This window comes from Phoca vitulina, unplaced genomic scaffold, assembly GCF_004348235.1.
Source record: "Phoca vitulina isolate PV1807 unplaced genomic scaffold, GSC_HSeal_1.0 scaffold6, whole genome shotgun sequence".
Classification (NCBI taxonomy): Eukaryota; Metazoa; Chordata; class Mammalia; order Carnivora; family Phocidae; genus Phoca; species Phoca vitulina.
The window spans coordinates 41,013,633-41,027,648 of NW_022589709.1; the positions used below are offsets into that span (position 1 = coordinate 41,013,633).

The 14,016-nt window shown below is 39.1% G+C and overlaps 1 protein-coding gene and 1 long non-coding RNA gene across 9 annotated transcripts in view; one reads left to right on the forward strand and one right to left on the reverse strand.

The window, feature by feature from the left end:
- Positions 1 to 5,067, reverse strand: part of LOC116632254 — a 430,473-nt gene extending 425,406 nt beyond the window's left edge. For all 4 annotated transcript variants that reach the window (XR_004299378.1, XR_004299376.1, XR_004299377.1 and 1 more), the window contains exon 1: positions 4,590 to 5,067. This is a non-coding gene — a long non-coding RNA (uncharacterized LOC116632254). The remainder of the gene's footprint in view (positions 1 to 4,589) is intronic.
- A 4,663-nt stretch (positions 5,068 to 9,730) lies between these two features.
- MEF2C (myocyte enhancer factor 2C) overlaps positions 9,731 to 14,016 on the forward strand; it is a 151,034-nt gene continuing 146,748 nt past the window's right edge. For 2 of the 5 annotated variants that reach the window (XM_032404023.1, XM_032404021.1), the window contains exon 1: positions 10,954 to 11,203. The gene's annotated coding sequence lies outside the window, so the exon portion shown is untranslated. Of the gene's footprint in view, positions 9,830 to 10,944; positions 11,204 to 14,016 lie in introns of those variants that run through there. The other 3 variants (XM_032404025.1, XM_032404027.1, XM_032404026.1) reach the window with 3 other exon arrangements.

Below are 14,016 nucleotides of genomic sequence, written 5' to 3' on the forward strand. Positions count from 1 at the left end.
TAGTCCTTGAAAGTGGAATAGTATAATACTGGCGAACATTTACTGAGCATTTTCTACAAGCCACTAGGTGAATATAGAAGTACAATCTCATGTCCTCCTCTCAGGAAAATCATCATCCTATGTAGGTCCTGCCACGTTCTCTATTTTCTAACAAGGACATTTTGAAAATTAAGGTCAAATGGTTATTAAGTCTGAGCCTGGATTCTAATCCAGCATCTCTGATTTACCCTTCCCTGCCCCTTGTACGTTCCTTGCAAAGGTATTTCCCATCATGTTCATATATGATATGTAACTCCTAATTGATGAAACTAGCTTTTTAAAAATTTTATGATGTTACTTGCCAAAATGTCTCCTTAAAGGCTACACGTTCACATCAGGAATACCCTTGAAATTCTCCTTTTGTATCTGCAATTAGTGTCAATTTATGAGCCTGATATCAAATAATCTGCTGCTTTATAATCACATCAGAGTTTCCATCAAGCACCTTGTTCACTACATTTGGTTTGGCTTTAGTTTCACCAACAAATTCATCCTTAATGATAATGATTTGCCAACAATCAAACTGTTAAAACTGAATAGCAAATTCCTAAGGAGATTTCTATAGAGACCTGTGCAAAGACATTATTACTGAAATAAGCAAATAACCTCCTAAGCTGTCTACCCTGAAGAGGATGACACATGGTTAGACATGTATTTCTAAAATATTTTCTGGTGGGGGGGGGAATATTGATTACATCACCTCCTGATCTCATCATCCCTATAAGTGAGCAAAGGTTATGAGTCTAAGGAAGCAATGCAGCATCATATCTAAGGGCATCACCAGAAACAAACCAACCTAGCTTCATGTCTTTTGTCTGGCACCTAGGGGCTAATAGACCCTGGTCAAGTAATGTCACTTCTCTAAGCTTTAGTTTTTAAAATCTGTAAAATGAAGAGAATTGTAGTTCCTGTCTGAAAGGCTGTAGTTTGGATAAAAAGAAAAAAAGTTTATAAAGCAGTTAATACAATTAAATTAATTAAAGCAGTTAACACAAGACTAACAAATAGTGAGTGGCTATTAAATATTATGCACTTTAAAATTTATTTATTTCAACTCTCATTCTAATAAGGTAGTATTATTTTTGCACATATACTACAAATATCTTTGTATTACATATATGAATATTATTCACATAGAAATATCTAACTACAAAGTTAGTAAAAAAAAAAATCATCTATAGAAAATCAGACTTCCTTGTTTTGGGTCTTTGACTCAGTGAACTAGTATATAATGATAAATCAAAGCAGTTTTAATGCCTGATTTAAATTTAAAAGTTTTACTGTATTTTACTTTTAATTCTCACCATATTCCAAAACAATTTAGAGAGACTTCATCCCAAGCAATGAAAATCAATTCTCTCTTTTCATGGTAAATTAGAATATGGATATAATTACTTATCTCCTTGTTTTCAGATTTAGTGTGTATGGGAAACATATAAATCGATGCATGATCTTGCCTTCCTGAAAAAATAAAATTTGTATTATTTTCCTTGGTTTATAATTTTAGGTCATAAATAAAATATTTAGAAGTAATTTTGTAAATTCTCAACTAAGTAAAATACCATCATTTGGAAAATTACCTAGAGAGATAAAGAAAACAAGGTACATTTTGCACTGTGGTGGCTTTATTCTCTCCTTTCTAGATTTGTCTTATTTTGGTGTTCTTAATGAGGAGAGATAGCAGGAATAGGAATACCAGATATAAATTGTTTGTTAACACTTTGAGTCCATTTCTTCCTATAATACATATTTACACAAATTGAAATCAATAGAACACACATCCCAAGTGGGACTTTATTAAAACCAAAAATGCAAAATGTCTATGGCTTCTATTTTGCAAGAAGCAACACACAGTCCCCTAGACATAGTTGTAATGTTGATCATGCATCCAACAGAGAACAATGTCTAGGTCCCTCTTGAACAGAATGCTCCATTAGGCATTCCATGGGCTCCCCCTTCCCGGCAGGCCTTGGCCCAGCCCCGTTGCCATAGATGGCCATCAGACATTTGGAATGACATCAGGAGATAATCTGAGTAGGCTCTGCCCTAAAGAATTCAGGCTAGCAGGAGACTGAAGATATCAATGTCTTCTTGGCTGACAACAGCATTCCAAAGGTCAACCAGGGTGAAAGAGGATGGACTTGGAGTTTCCAGTGCCTTTTCAACAACCAAGCAGCTAACAAGTATAAAGAAGCATCCCTCAAGACAAAAAATAATAAATTAAGACAAAATGAAAGTCTGGAAGTACACTAGATACGCCATGCCTGTGAAAGGGAAATAAGACAACCTACATCCATTCGGTCAGGGAATTTTAGGATTAAAGAGATCACTACCTCTTAAAAATAAAACTCACAAACAGTTCTCATCCTGAACCAATTCCCATCCCTCTGACAATCTACTTCTCCAACTTTTTCTGCTGTGTCAGCCCCTGTGTGGGTGAATATGGAACTTAATGGTGTAGAAGTAGAAATTCTTTGCAGAAGAATAAGAATGTCTTTTACTACAGTTTACCATTTCCCAGCCCTGTGCTTTATGTTGGGTGGCTCATTTAATCCCCATAACAAAGTTTTAAGAGTAGCACTTTATGTTCCACATTTACAGATGAGGAAACTGAGGCAAAGGGAGGTTCCATAACTTGTACCTAATAGTATCTTCATCGAATTTGGGAAAGATTATGCTTTACTAACAATTCTCACCTTATATAACACTTTTCTTCCCTGACCTTAAGAGTGCTTTTTAAGCTCTTATTTTAGAAGGATAATTCCATTTCCTCAGATTTTTTTAAGTATAAATAAGAACAATGCTATCCCAACCACTCTCTCTAAGAAGACATGATATGAATCTATGAAGCTACCAATAATACATTTTTAGTTTGGGAGACAGTGTTATTTTCCTACACACCTTATTCTTTACTAGAATTTCTTCCTAGAAGAATGCTTAGAAGTATTTTCTCTTGTAAAAGGGTACTCCTGTCAAAAATCTTCTGTCAAGTCACCTTTCTGTAGGGTTAATTTACCTAGTCAACCCCAGGCAAGGTGCCCTGGTCTGGCACAAAGTGCAGTAGATAGACCCTGCCTGGTGACCTTAACTTCTTTCTAAATTTATGGCATGATTTAGGGGTGCATCTGTTAATTTCTCTGGGCCCCACTTGCCTTCCCTGTAAAAAAATTAGGTGTTTGTGTTAAATGTTCCCTAAGACCTCTTTCAGCAAGAAGATACGGAAATTCTGACTTTAAAACTTTCCACACTAGTGCCAGGAAATGCAAATGCCAAGAGTGTCCTAAAATTTGGCTGGTATCATAAAGCAGATTCTTTCTTTCTTTTTTTTAACCAGCATTCATTTAAAACTCTAGAGCAGCACATTCCAATAGAACTTTATGCAATGATGGCAATGTTCAACATCTCGCAGTCAAATAAGGTAGCCACTAGCCGCCTGTGGCTATTGAGCACTTGAAATGTGGCCCGTATAACTGGCGAACTGAATTTTGAATTTTATGTAATTCTAATAAGCTTAAACTTAAAGAGCCACAGGCGGCTAGCGGCTACCATATTGGTGGCAGCTTATAGCTTCAAGAGCACGACAATAGAAACACTTTACACCTTTGATTTATTTCAGCCGAGTACCTTACAATGTCTTTGGAGCATTGATCTTTCCACCACTCTTGGAGCCCTTGGTACAGCTCCACAGACATATCAAAGAACAGCCCAGGGCATTTGCATTTCGTGATGGCATTTTTGCAAGAGACCCCGGTACTGTTCTCACGTGCCAGCAAATAAAGGGGATGGAAAGGGAAAGGAAGTTTGGGGGGTTTTGTGTCTTTTCTCCCTCGTCTCCCATTTGTCGTGTAGCTTGTGGCCTCTCCTTAGCCAAGACGCGCACCTATCCACCGAGGCAGCTTAACTACCAGACCCAGCAGTTGACTGTTAGTTTTTTAAATAATCGTGTAGACCCTGAGAGATTGGGCTGTAAAATCCAGCTCCAGGACCGCGTCCTTTCCTATTGGCTTGTCAGGTGAAAAACAGGGCTGACTGGCGGGACAGGGGCGGCGGCCGGACCCGCGCCCGCCACTCTTTCTCCCCCAGGCGCGCAAACCGCTCAGAGCCCGGGCGGCTGCTAGGGCCGCCGGACGCCGACCGCGTGCCAGCGCTTTGTGCCCCGTGCGTAGGTGGGTTCACTGGGCGCCTCGCTCGGAACTCATCCCCAGCCCTCTGGGGTCGTCGTTCGCCAACCTAGGGGAAATATCCCCAGGATGCCCAAACCAGACGAGCAGGGCAACTCCCCGACACCGCCACCGAGCGTTTCCAGGGCCCACCCACCACCGTTGCGCCCTCCTCCCATTCTCCACAGCCCACCACGCGGCCTCTTCGCCAAACCACCAGCCGCTTCCCCCCCGCCCCCGAGCCGTGACATCCCCCTCAAGACACAACCCGGCACACTCCCCGCCAAGACAGCCCGCCCCCCACCCTCGGCGCACCCAGGCCCACAGGCCCCCGGAGGGCCCCGAGCCCGCCTCCTCCTCGCCCGTGGCGCACGCACGTGGCGCACTCACCCCCTACTAGCTGCCTCCGAGCTCTAGAAACGCTCCCGGGAGGGAGCCCCCGCCCCCTCGGCTCCGACCGCTCTGAGGAAAGTGGGTGGGGGGAAGTGGAGACGGGCTGAGAAGGAGTAGGTAGGTCGGTCGGCTCTGAGAAAAGTGGGTGGGGGGAAGTGGAGATGGGCAGAGAAAGGAGTATATAGGTGGAGAGCGGTGTTGGAGGGGACGACCGGCAATAATTGGATGGCGTTGCGGCTGTTGCGCCTCTGTGAACGCCCAGCCAGCGCGGATTCACTTTCCACACAAATCACCCGGAGGGATTGTTGCAGCCTGCAATCAATAACTCAGCGGAGTAAGCTGCTGAAACCAGAGGCGTCCCCTGTCTGGGTCTTTAAGAGGCCGTCCGAACTGAATTCCAGCCCTCGGCTTCCCAGACAAAGAAGTGGGCACCAAAACGCAGGACGAGATTTTTAACCCCCACCCCCAACCCCGATCCCGGGTAAAGATCTTTAAAAATTAAAGGGCACACACATAGAGAGGTTTCTAGAAAAAAACAGTTAAAAAGGGAAGTGTGACAATCCATTCTTTGAATTGAAGGTTTCTGTGATATTTCGAGAAATGGGATAGAATGAATGTTCCAATGAACATTTAACGATTTTGTAAGTGAAGGTAAAGTCCATTAAATTTAGCCATGCATATGGATACTTTTTAATCAGCCACACGTTTGCAAGGAAATTACTGATCTAGCCTTATTTGGGCATACTCATCCAGGAAAAGGAAGAAATGTATCATAATTTGTAGTGGCATTGTTAAAAGCCTTAGCATATCTTTCAGACATTATTCCATGAAGATTGCATTTCTGTAAGGTGAAAAGGCCCTGGGAGATGTGTATTATGATTCCCACTTAGCAGACTGTAAAACCAAGCAGAGCTGGGAGAAAGGGTATTCACCAGGTCAACAGATACTCACTACCAGTTACTAAGTTTAGACTAACTCACTGTGGGCCTGAGCCTAAAAGACTCTCAGCTAACACCCCTAAAATAAAAGTGGCCAAAATTCATTTCTCCTTGCCTGAAGCAATTTAAAAATAAAAATAAATCTTAAGAATGTCAACCCAAATATAGAGGCTTTATAAATCTTAATGAGTCTTCACTATGAAAAGCCTTCTTGCTAATACAAATGGGTCAATGGATATTGACCATCATGGTCTGATATGTCTCACGGTTGGGAGGAGTAGACTCATTCTGAAGCCAGGGAAAAGTTCATTTGTGTGCTTGGAGTCATAGAAAGCTAGTTTCAAACAGAGATTAGAACACAGGAACATTTGTCTGTGCTCAGTATAGTTAAACGCTGCTGGGAAGCATAAGGTATTATTGGTAATAGAATTCATAAAGGGTACTGAATCCACACCACTAATCCCGAAGTTTTTATAACTGGCCTTTAGGCAACATACACAATAAGCCCTTTCAGCAACTTCAGTTGCAGCTTCATTATCCCTACTTGACAAATTTTGTTAGCTTGGGATATGGTAGATTTGACTTTCTCCTTTGTAATTCTTAATCAGATACAAAATTAAAGGTACAAAAAATAAAGATAAATATAGGCTCTTTAGATATGAGATAAAGGATATGATTAAACCTTGGCTTGGAATAACAAATCCTTTGCATATTGCAGATTCTCAATCACAAGCAGTCCATATGGTGTATACTGTGCATAGGCTAAAGCTGTACCTAAAGAATTTTTGAAATTTAGATATTTGGCACTATTTATTTTAAAGGCTATAAGTATTTTCACAATTAATGATCATTTTAATTATTTTGTATTTAGCATACATTCGTTTTAAAATCAGAATTAATACTGATGTTACTTCAGATTAGAAGTTTTAGAAATAAATTTATTTGAATGTACTTTAATATCAGCTTTCTTTTAAAAAAAAATGTTTTTAACTGTGTACCTTGTTGTACTTACACATTTTAAGGTGCCAAAGAAGAGTTGAAAACTGTGAAGTAACTTCTATGAAGAGATGAAGTAAAGAATGGAAGGCAAATGACTGTATGTGTATGTGGTGAGTGCTTAACATTGTTATATCATTTACCACCAAGCTAATTCATAAAGGTAAAACTGCCAAACTCCTTGTCATTGGGTATCTATAATGTAGACACATAAAAGTGATAAAGCGTGATGCAACCATTATATACTTTATATTATAAGCAATACCATGCCATTTTGCTTAAAGCTCACGGGTCACTTTTCAGGGCCTACCTTTGCAAGTCTCTTTTACAATTAATCCATTTCAGGATAAGTTATGTATGTCATCTCTACTGTAACTATAAAAAGATACAACATTTTTAATGCTACTGGAATTTGTATCTTACTACTTTCTATATTTTTCTGAACTTCTATGTTCAATTATGTTTGTGTTGAAAGTATTCTGGCTAAAGAACAAATACTATACAGTTGAATAATCTTGAGGGGTAGATTAATCTATAGCCTCTCTTCATCTTAGGGTGGGTTGCTGTGGCAACCGCCCCAGCTTACTTTAAAATAATTTTTTAAAGCTCACTTCAAGAGCTACACCCAGCGTGGGCCAAGCTTAAAAGCAGGCATACCCAGTGAACAGGGTTTTAGTAGACTGCTGATTTAATGTAGGGAAGTAGTAAAGAGAGGAGGGTGGAGTAAGATGGTACACAACCTTGAACAGAAATTAGAAATTAGCTTTCCTTAGATTCAAGTCCTAAGGAATATGCTCTCTGTAACTTCTGTGGCACTTTAGTTAAATATATTGCTAAACAATTCTTTTTTGGGGGGGGACAAGTAAATATATATTTACATACATAATAAAGCACTTATGACAATTATTTAGTAAAGAAAATATTTGGTGATTGGGGAAAAAAGTTTATTTAAATAGTATGTCAATCCCAGACATCATTTTCTCTTAACTGATTTGTCACCTTTTATTTAACATGATAGGCCACTAGTGTCCAACTGGCTTAAAGAGTTTAAGAATCTTCTACTTTCCAGTCATAGAACTGGAATAGATTGGAGAATTCACGTAACTCACTTAATTAATAAGCAAACTGAAGCCCTGAAAAGACATACTCATTAGTTAGGCACAAGTCTTGAACCAGAAAATACAGGCCTACTAACACCTAGTACAAGCTCCTCCCTACACCAAAAAACATTATGATATAGCCGAGTACCATTAGGTGGTAAAGATCAGGATAATTTTGGTAAAAAAAAAAAAAAAAAAAAAAAAACAAAAATTTTTAAAAAAAAAAAAAAAAAAAAAAAAAATCCAGAGTATTTAAAGAATACAAAGCACATTTTGTATTAACCACTTTTTGAATTACCAATGAATAATTTTAAATCTCAGTGACTTCCTATTGTATATTTTTGCACAAACTCTTCTGTTCTGCTTCAACTATGAAGGCTCATGGGAAGAAAACTAATGCTAATATTAACTTAGGTCACACATAATTAAGAAGCTAAATCTGCTGAGGGGAATATTTTATATTTTAAAAGGCCAACCGTGATACATTCCAGACCCAAATTATTTCCAAATTATCCATAGTGTGGGGTTATACATATTTTTGAATGCTTGTACTATCATTGATAATTATGGGTTTGTTATAATGTTTATTATTAAATAATGCTTTAAGATGTTAAAAGGTAAAATAATTTATTTTTGAAGGAAAACCATCTAAAACCGAAGTGTACTGTGGTAAATAGAAATAATCTATAATCCATCAAAAATAGTATGGTTGAAAGTCATGTATTGCCTATGTTTATTTGCTCATGTAAAATAGGCTTTTACAATTCATTACGTTAATATCAGGCACTATGGCAATAAACATTTGTTCCTACAATTGTTTTGTTTTGTCAAGGCATTTGTGAATCTAGAAAAAATTAAAATAATTTCATTTTTACCACCATGTATAGACATATCTTAGTATTCAAAATGACTGTGCACCTTTAAATTTTTGGATTCTTTTTTTAGAAGTTGTACCTTAAATGAAAACCTGATATAGACTATCTCTGCCATATTATTAAAATGAATTCATGGTAATAGCAAACTCACCAGATGAAAAGCAAACAGGCAAACAAATATCTTGTAGATACTAATCTGCAAGAAGTAATACTATTTCAGATGGCATTTGCTTCATCTTAGCTGTGCTGATAGTCACAATGGTGATGAGCCAGAAGCCTGAAGATTGTTCAGATCTGGTTGTGCTTGCCTGGAAAATCAACCTTCTCCTTTCAAGTGAAGCCTTGGGGCAGACACCTAAATGTTGAGCCTACTCTTCTGAGAAAAGCTACTCACATCAAATAGCCCCTACAATGAAGCAGGAGGCTTTTTGAATCATACATTAAAATAGTCTAGAGGCATGGTGCAGAACTTCACAGGAAATGCAACTAGTCATTGGGTTAAACACATAGTGCTGAAAGGAATTTTTTTAAGTGAGGAAATATCTTTAATTAGCTAGATATTTCAGTATACTTCTATTGTCTACTCCTGTACGTTCAAAGTTTTTATTTCCCGAATGTATTTTCCCTTCTTCCTTTCACGATATTAAAAAATTTTAATTTGGTTTAAACATTTTATATGATCTATAGTTCCACTGGCATGCAATCTTGTCTTTTCATGGTTTGTGTACTAGTTGGTGTATTTTATCTTTGGCTTTATTGGGTGTGGTGTAATTGGCTAGAGAGGGAAGGTGCCCAACCCCTAGTAGCCTTTCCTAAATCTTCAATATTAACCTATCTTTTTTTTTTTTTTTTCTGGTCAGGTCAAGTGTTTACTGGGCTTAAACCTTAACATAAGTATCTTCCTTATCAGTCCCTATTTCTGCTTCCTGTGCAGCTGAAACTCTTCAGGATAAGTGAAGTCATCAGCTATCGGATAGGGAAGCCTAATGCATTTGGGAAGTTGGTTTGGTTTACATGTTAATGCTCTGGATAAAATCCAGTAAGGTGTGGAAGAGATAGAAGTAGGAGGAGGGAGGGGGAAATCTCCGAGGAAGCTGCCGCCTCGGTAAATATTTCCAAACTGATTAGAAAGTTCATGGCCCCGCGATGAAGTCGAGATTTCAGGAACTGGTATTTTATTACTTTGTACATTACTAACACATAAGAAGTATTTCGGCGCTCTTTCTGGCCCTCCAGCCTTTCTGGGCCGAAAACCGCGTATTCTGGGCGTGCAGGAAAAGCGCGCTGGAATCGAGTGCTGCAGACATCCTGGACGGTGGCTTTTACGCGTGAGTAACAGAGGAGCGCTCGGACGGGTGGAAGAAAGAAGTGGTTAACGCGTCTCCAAACGGGGGGAAAAGTCACAAGAGCAACTATTAGGGTCGCGCTCCTATTGGTCAGAGGAAAGAGCCCGACTTTAGAAGGACTTTTCTGCTGGCTGGCTCGCAGAGTCCCCGGGGAGCGAGCGCGCTGCTGCCGGAGATGGTTCTCCGAGCGTTCTCAGCTGCAGCGTGGGGAGAGCAGGGAGCCGCCGCTCGCGATGTTGTCTTCATTTCGTGCAATAAAGAATTGTCATTAGGTTTGCGTATGGCATGTGCCATTACCCCACCGTAAAACTAAAATTAGCAAAATGTCAGGAATGGAAAGATTGATTCACCAAGATGCAATTATCATTTAAAAGTGCTTGATTGAGGTACTGATGTTCAGTGATTTATTCTGCATACCATATACATAATTAAAGTAGTGTAGTGGAGTAATTTATCAATCTAGTTGAGACTGGAGGGGTGAGGAGGGAACTGCTGTATGTTTGTTTTATTAAAATGCTCCGAGGTCTAGTCCCGCCCCCCTTTTGCGAGAGTGAAACTGATGATTTCTCTAGCTCGCGAGGAGAGAGTCAACGGTTTGGGATTGTGAGGGAGAGAGAGACGGAGAGGAAAAGGCAGCGCGAGGCAGAGGCAAAGGCAAGGGCAAGGACAAAATAAAGGGAAAAAAGAAGGCAAGAGGCACTTCTTTGGACGTGCCGCTTAGAACCCCAAACCCGTCTGCTCCATTTGCCCTGCCACCCCCGCCTCCCCCCCCCATATCCCTCCACCCCTGCCCCCCCCCCCCCCCCCCGCCTTTTTTACGCGATGTTTCAAAGGCTGCGAGCGGCTCTCCTTTTCCCATTCGTCTTCTGTCACTTCCTTCCTGGACGCAGTTTTCTGGACGAGTCTGGTTACTTTTAATCTGGCCGGCTGCTGAGAGCTACTTTCTCCTCCTCCTCCTCTTCCTCCTCCTCCTCTTCCTCCTTCTTTTCCTCCTCCTCTTCCTCCTCCTCCTCCTCCTCTTCCGAGCGGCCTCGGCGAGCGCGAATGCGCGGCCCCGAGCGCGCCTCCCCCGCGCGCGCTCTCCCCGCGCGCGCACACACTTCGTCTCCAGCTCTCTGCTCGTTCTGCTCGCAGTCACAGACACTTGAGCACACGCGTACACCCAGACATCTTCAGGCTGCTATTGGATTGACTTTGAAGGTTCTGTGTGGGTCGCCGTGGCTGCATGTTTGAATCAGGTGGAAAAACACTTCAAGGCTGGACGAAGTAAAGATTATTGTTATTTTTTTTTCTCTCTCTCTCTCTCTTAAGAAAGGAAAATATCCCAAGGACTAATCTGATCGGGTCTTCCTTCATGTAAGTACCTCTGACATTTCTCGAGGAAATAGAAATAGCCTGGGTATTGTCTCTGAAATCTGCATCAATATATTCCATCGCACTGGGTCTATTCCTGTGCCTTTTTGAAGGCTGAAGTTGAGGTTTGTTGTGCATTCTTTTTTTTTTTTTAGATTCCGTGATTTCCTGGTCCGTTGCTAAAAGTAACTTTTTAGATAGTCTTATCTGTTTGCCATCAGTTATTGAAATCACTCCTGACTCGTTCTTGTCACACCAGTGTGTTTAAAGTTTCATGAAGTTAGTTCACGTCATTAGCATGTTTGATATGGTGGAGTGTGTGGAGCCTGGTGGATTTTAATATTTCACAGAATGTTCTGTGACCTTGAAGTACATGCCTCAAGATTTAGCGGCTAGTTTACTGTGCAAAGATGCTCCTGTGAGTCCCCCCCGAAGACTCTGATTTGCTTTGGGTTATGCTTCTGAGCCACTAATTCTTGGGATTAGTTTGAGCTAAAGCATGGCTGTCTGTCAGAGTATACCTTTGTGCATCTCCTTCCCTTACCAAAGTGCTGGCTTGATAGAGGGCTTCTCAGTTGGTGTGGACAAAAAATAATATCCTGGCCATGGTAGTCTACATTTCACAATTCGTGCTGGGGTTCAGTATATGCGTTGTTGTTCAGGTCAAGTCAAATACATAGCTATTTAAAAAGAAACAAGGTTAAGTCACTTTAATTGCCTTCTGTTTGGACTTTGGATGAAAGTTACCAAACTCAGTGATAAAGTTTGGCACAAAGGCAGTATATATATAGACACAGCACACTGTTTATTGTATTATTACATATTATGCGAGGATTTAAATTTAATACTAATGTTATCTTCTTCCCAGAATAAGGCTATTAATTCTTAAAGGAAATTTTATACCTGAAACATTTCCAACTATTCTAGGTCCAGTAGTTATCATTTTTTGGAAAAAGCTCTTTTCTTCACAGTGTAGGAATGTGTGTCTTTTGCATAAAATACCTTTATATGTAAATGCTGACAGTATAATAGGTAGAATCAGGCTCTCTGCCAGTTCTTTAACTGGTCCTCAGTGGAGAATTGCTTTGACACAAAGTGCATTCTACCATTGTGAATCTGATACTAACTCTAATAGTCACTGTCTTGTGAAATGGTTAGTGACTGCATATATTTTCTAAGTGCTATAAAGGGAACTCCAGCCACCTCATTATACCAGTCAAAAAAAGTGACCAGCCTCTTATTCACTGGCACCTTGCAGTGGAATTGTGGTTGCAGAGTAAAGATGTTTATGCAGAGTATAATAACTCCAATCCCTGGAGACTTGGAAGGACATGGAAATGTGACCACCTGTGAACCCCGTTTAACCTCTGTATTGCATACTAAGTTTAGCTTTAAATAGATTAACAATCTCCAATTCTCCAATTTGAAACTAAAACATCTTACTTCATTTTTAAAATACCAGTTTTGGCTAGTCTTTGAAAATGCTCAGTATGTACCAATCTGGCCCAAGCATTATTTTTGTTTTTCCATCAGTTTCACTTAAATATAATGCAGTTAATGAACCATATTTTGTGTCCCCATGTATGCATAAAATTCTTAAGTTAAAAGAAGTAGTTCTAAAGCAAGTGGATTCAGAACTTGACAGGTAAAATGAGATATGCCTAGCTAATATCCCATCTCAAGAGGAAAAAAAATCTCTAAAATCAAAAATCTCAATCTATTTGTTGGAAAGTACATTTGGCTATATAGTAGACTACAAACTCAATTCTAAAAGTTTTCATCAAAGCACACTTTAAACTCAATGTTTAAAATATGATTCCCCAGTCATGTTAAGGAGACAATAATTGGCAGTTATCTTTGCTTCAAGTTTTACTAAACTTTATAAAAATTTACTGTTATTTGCTAATGTAATTCACAAAGCTTTGGAGTATTTGTGACATATTTTCCAGACTTCTTACAAAAGACAGTATTTTCCTTCACTCATTAATTACGCTATTTACATTCTGATTGCTGTGTATGCATGTCAAAGACGATATTAAAGACCTAACTTTTATTAAATATTAATTTGTTTCTTAGGTTTAAATAACAATGAACACTTTATATTAAAAAGTCAATTTTCTACCTTTTCTGAGCTGTTCATACTTTAAAAGTATGCAGTCACATATATTATTAACTTTTCAAAATAGAAACGTATAACATTAAATACATGAAATTTAAATAACAAGGACTTTACTGCACCTTGCGTCTTTTATTCTTTAGAAACATACTCGGTTTTCAAAATTTGGTGGAAATGGTTTATTCCAATAGTGAAAAGGACTGTCTATTGATTCAAAATTGAATACTGAAAAGGCATCATGTTTTATATTTTTCAGATTTCTATGTATTTCTTCCTTAGCCCTCACTTTTACACCGAGTCAATAAATTGAATAGCACTACAAACATATCTTTCTAATAAATGATTTATTGTATTAAATTTCTTTTATAAAAAGCTGAGCTAAATAACTCCTTGGCATATGTTAACATTATATTTCAAAACTTTCTTCTGTTTATTGTATTATGTTTTGTGGTTTTATTTCCCAACACTAAATGCGGTATATCTTGAGTCTATGAAATCTCAGAAAGTGACAAAAAATGGGGAAATAACTGTGCAGCAACACTTATGCTCATAATAACAAAAAAAAAATAGTTATTAAACAGAGAACCCTGGCTTCAGGGACATGATTCAAAACAACATGGGAGAATTTCCTATGCAATTAAGGGTTACAGAATGGACTTTAGAGAGATTATTACTAAAGTTCTACTTTTTTTCAAAAGCA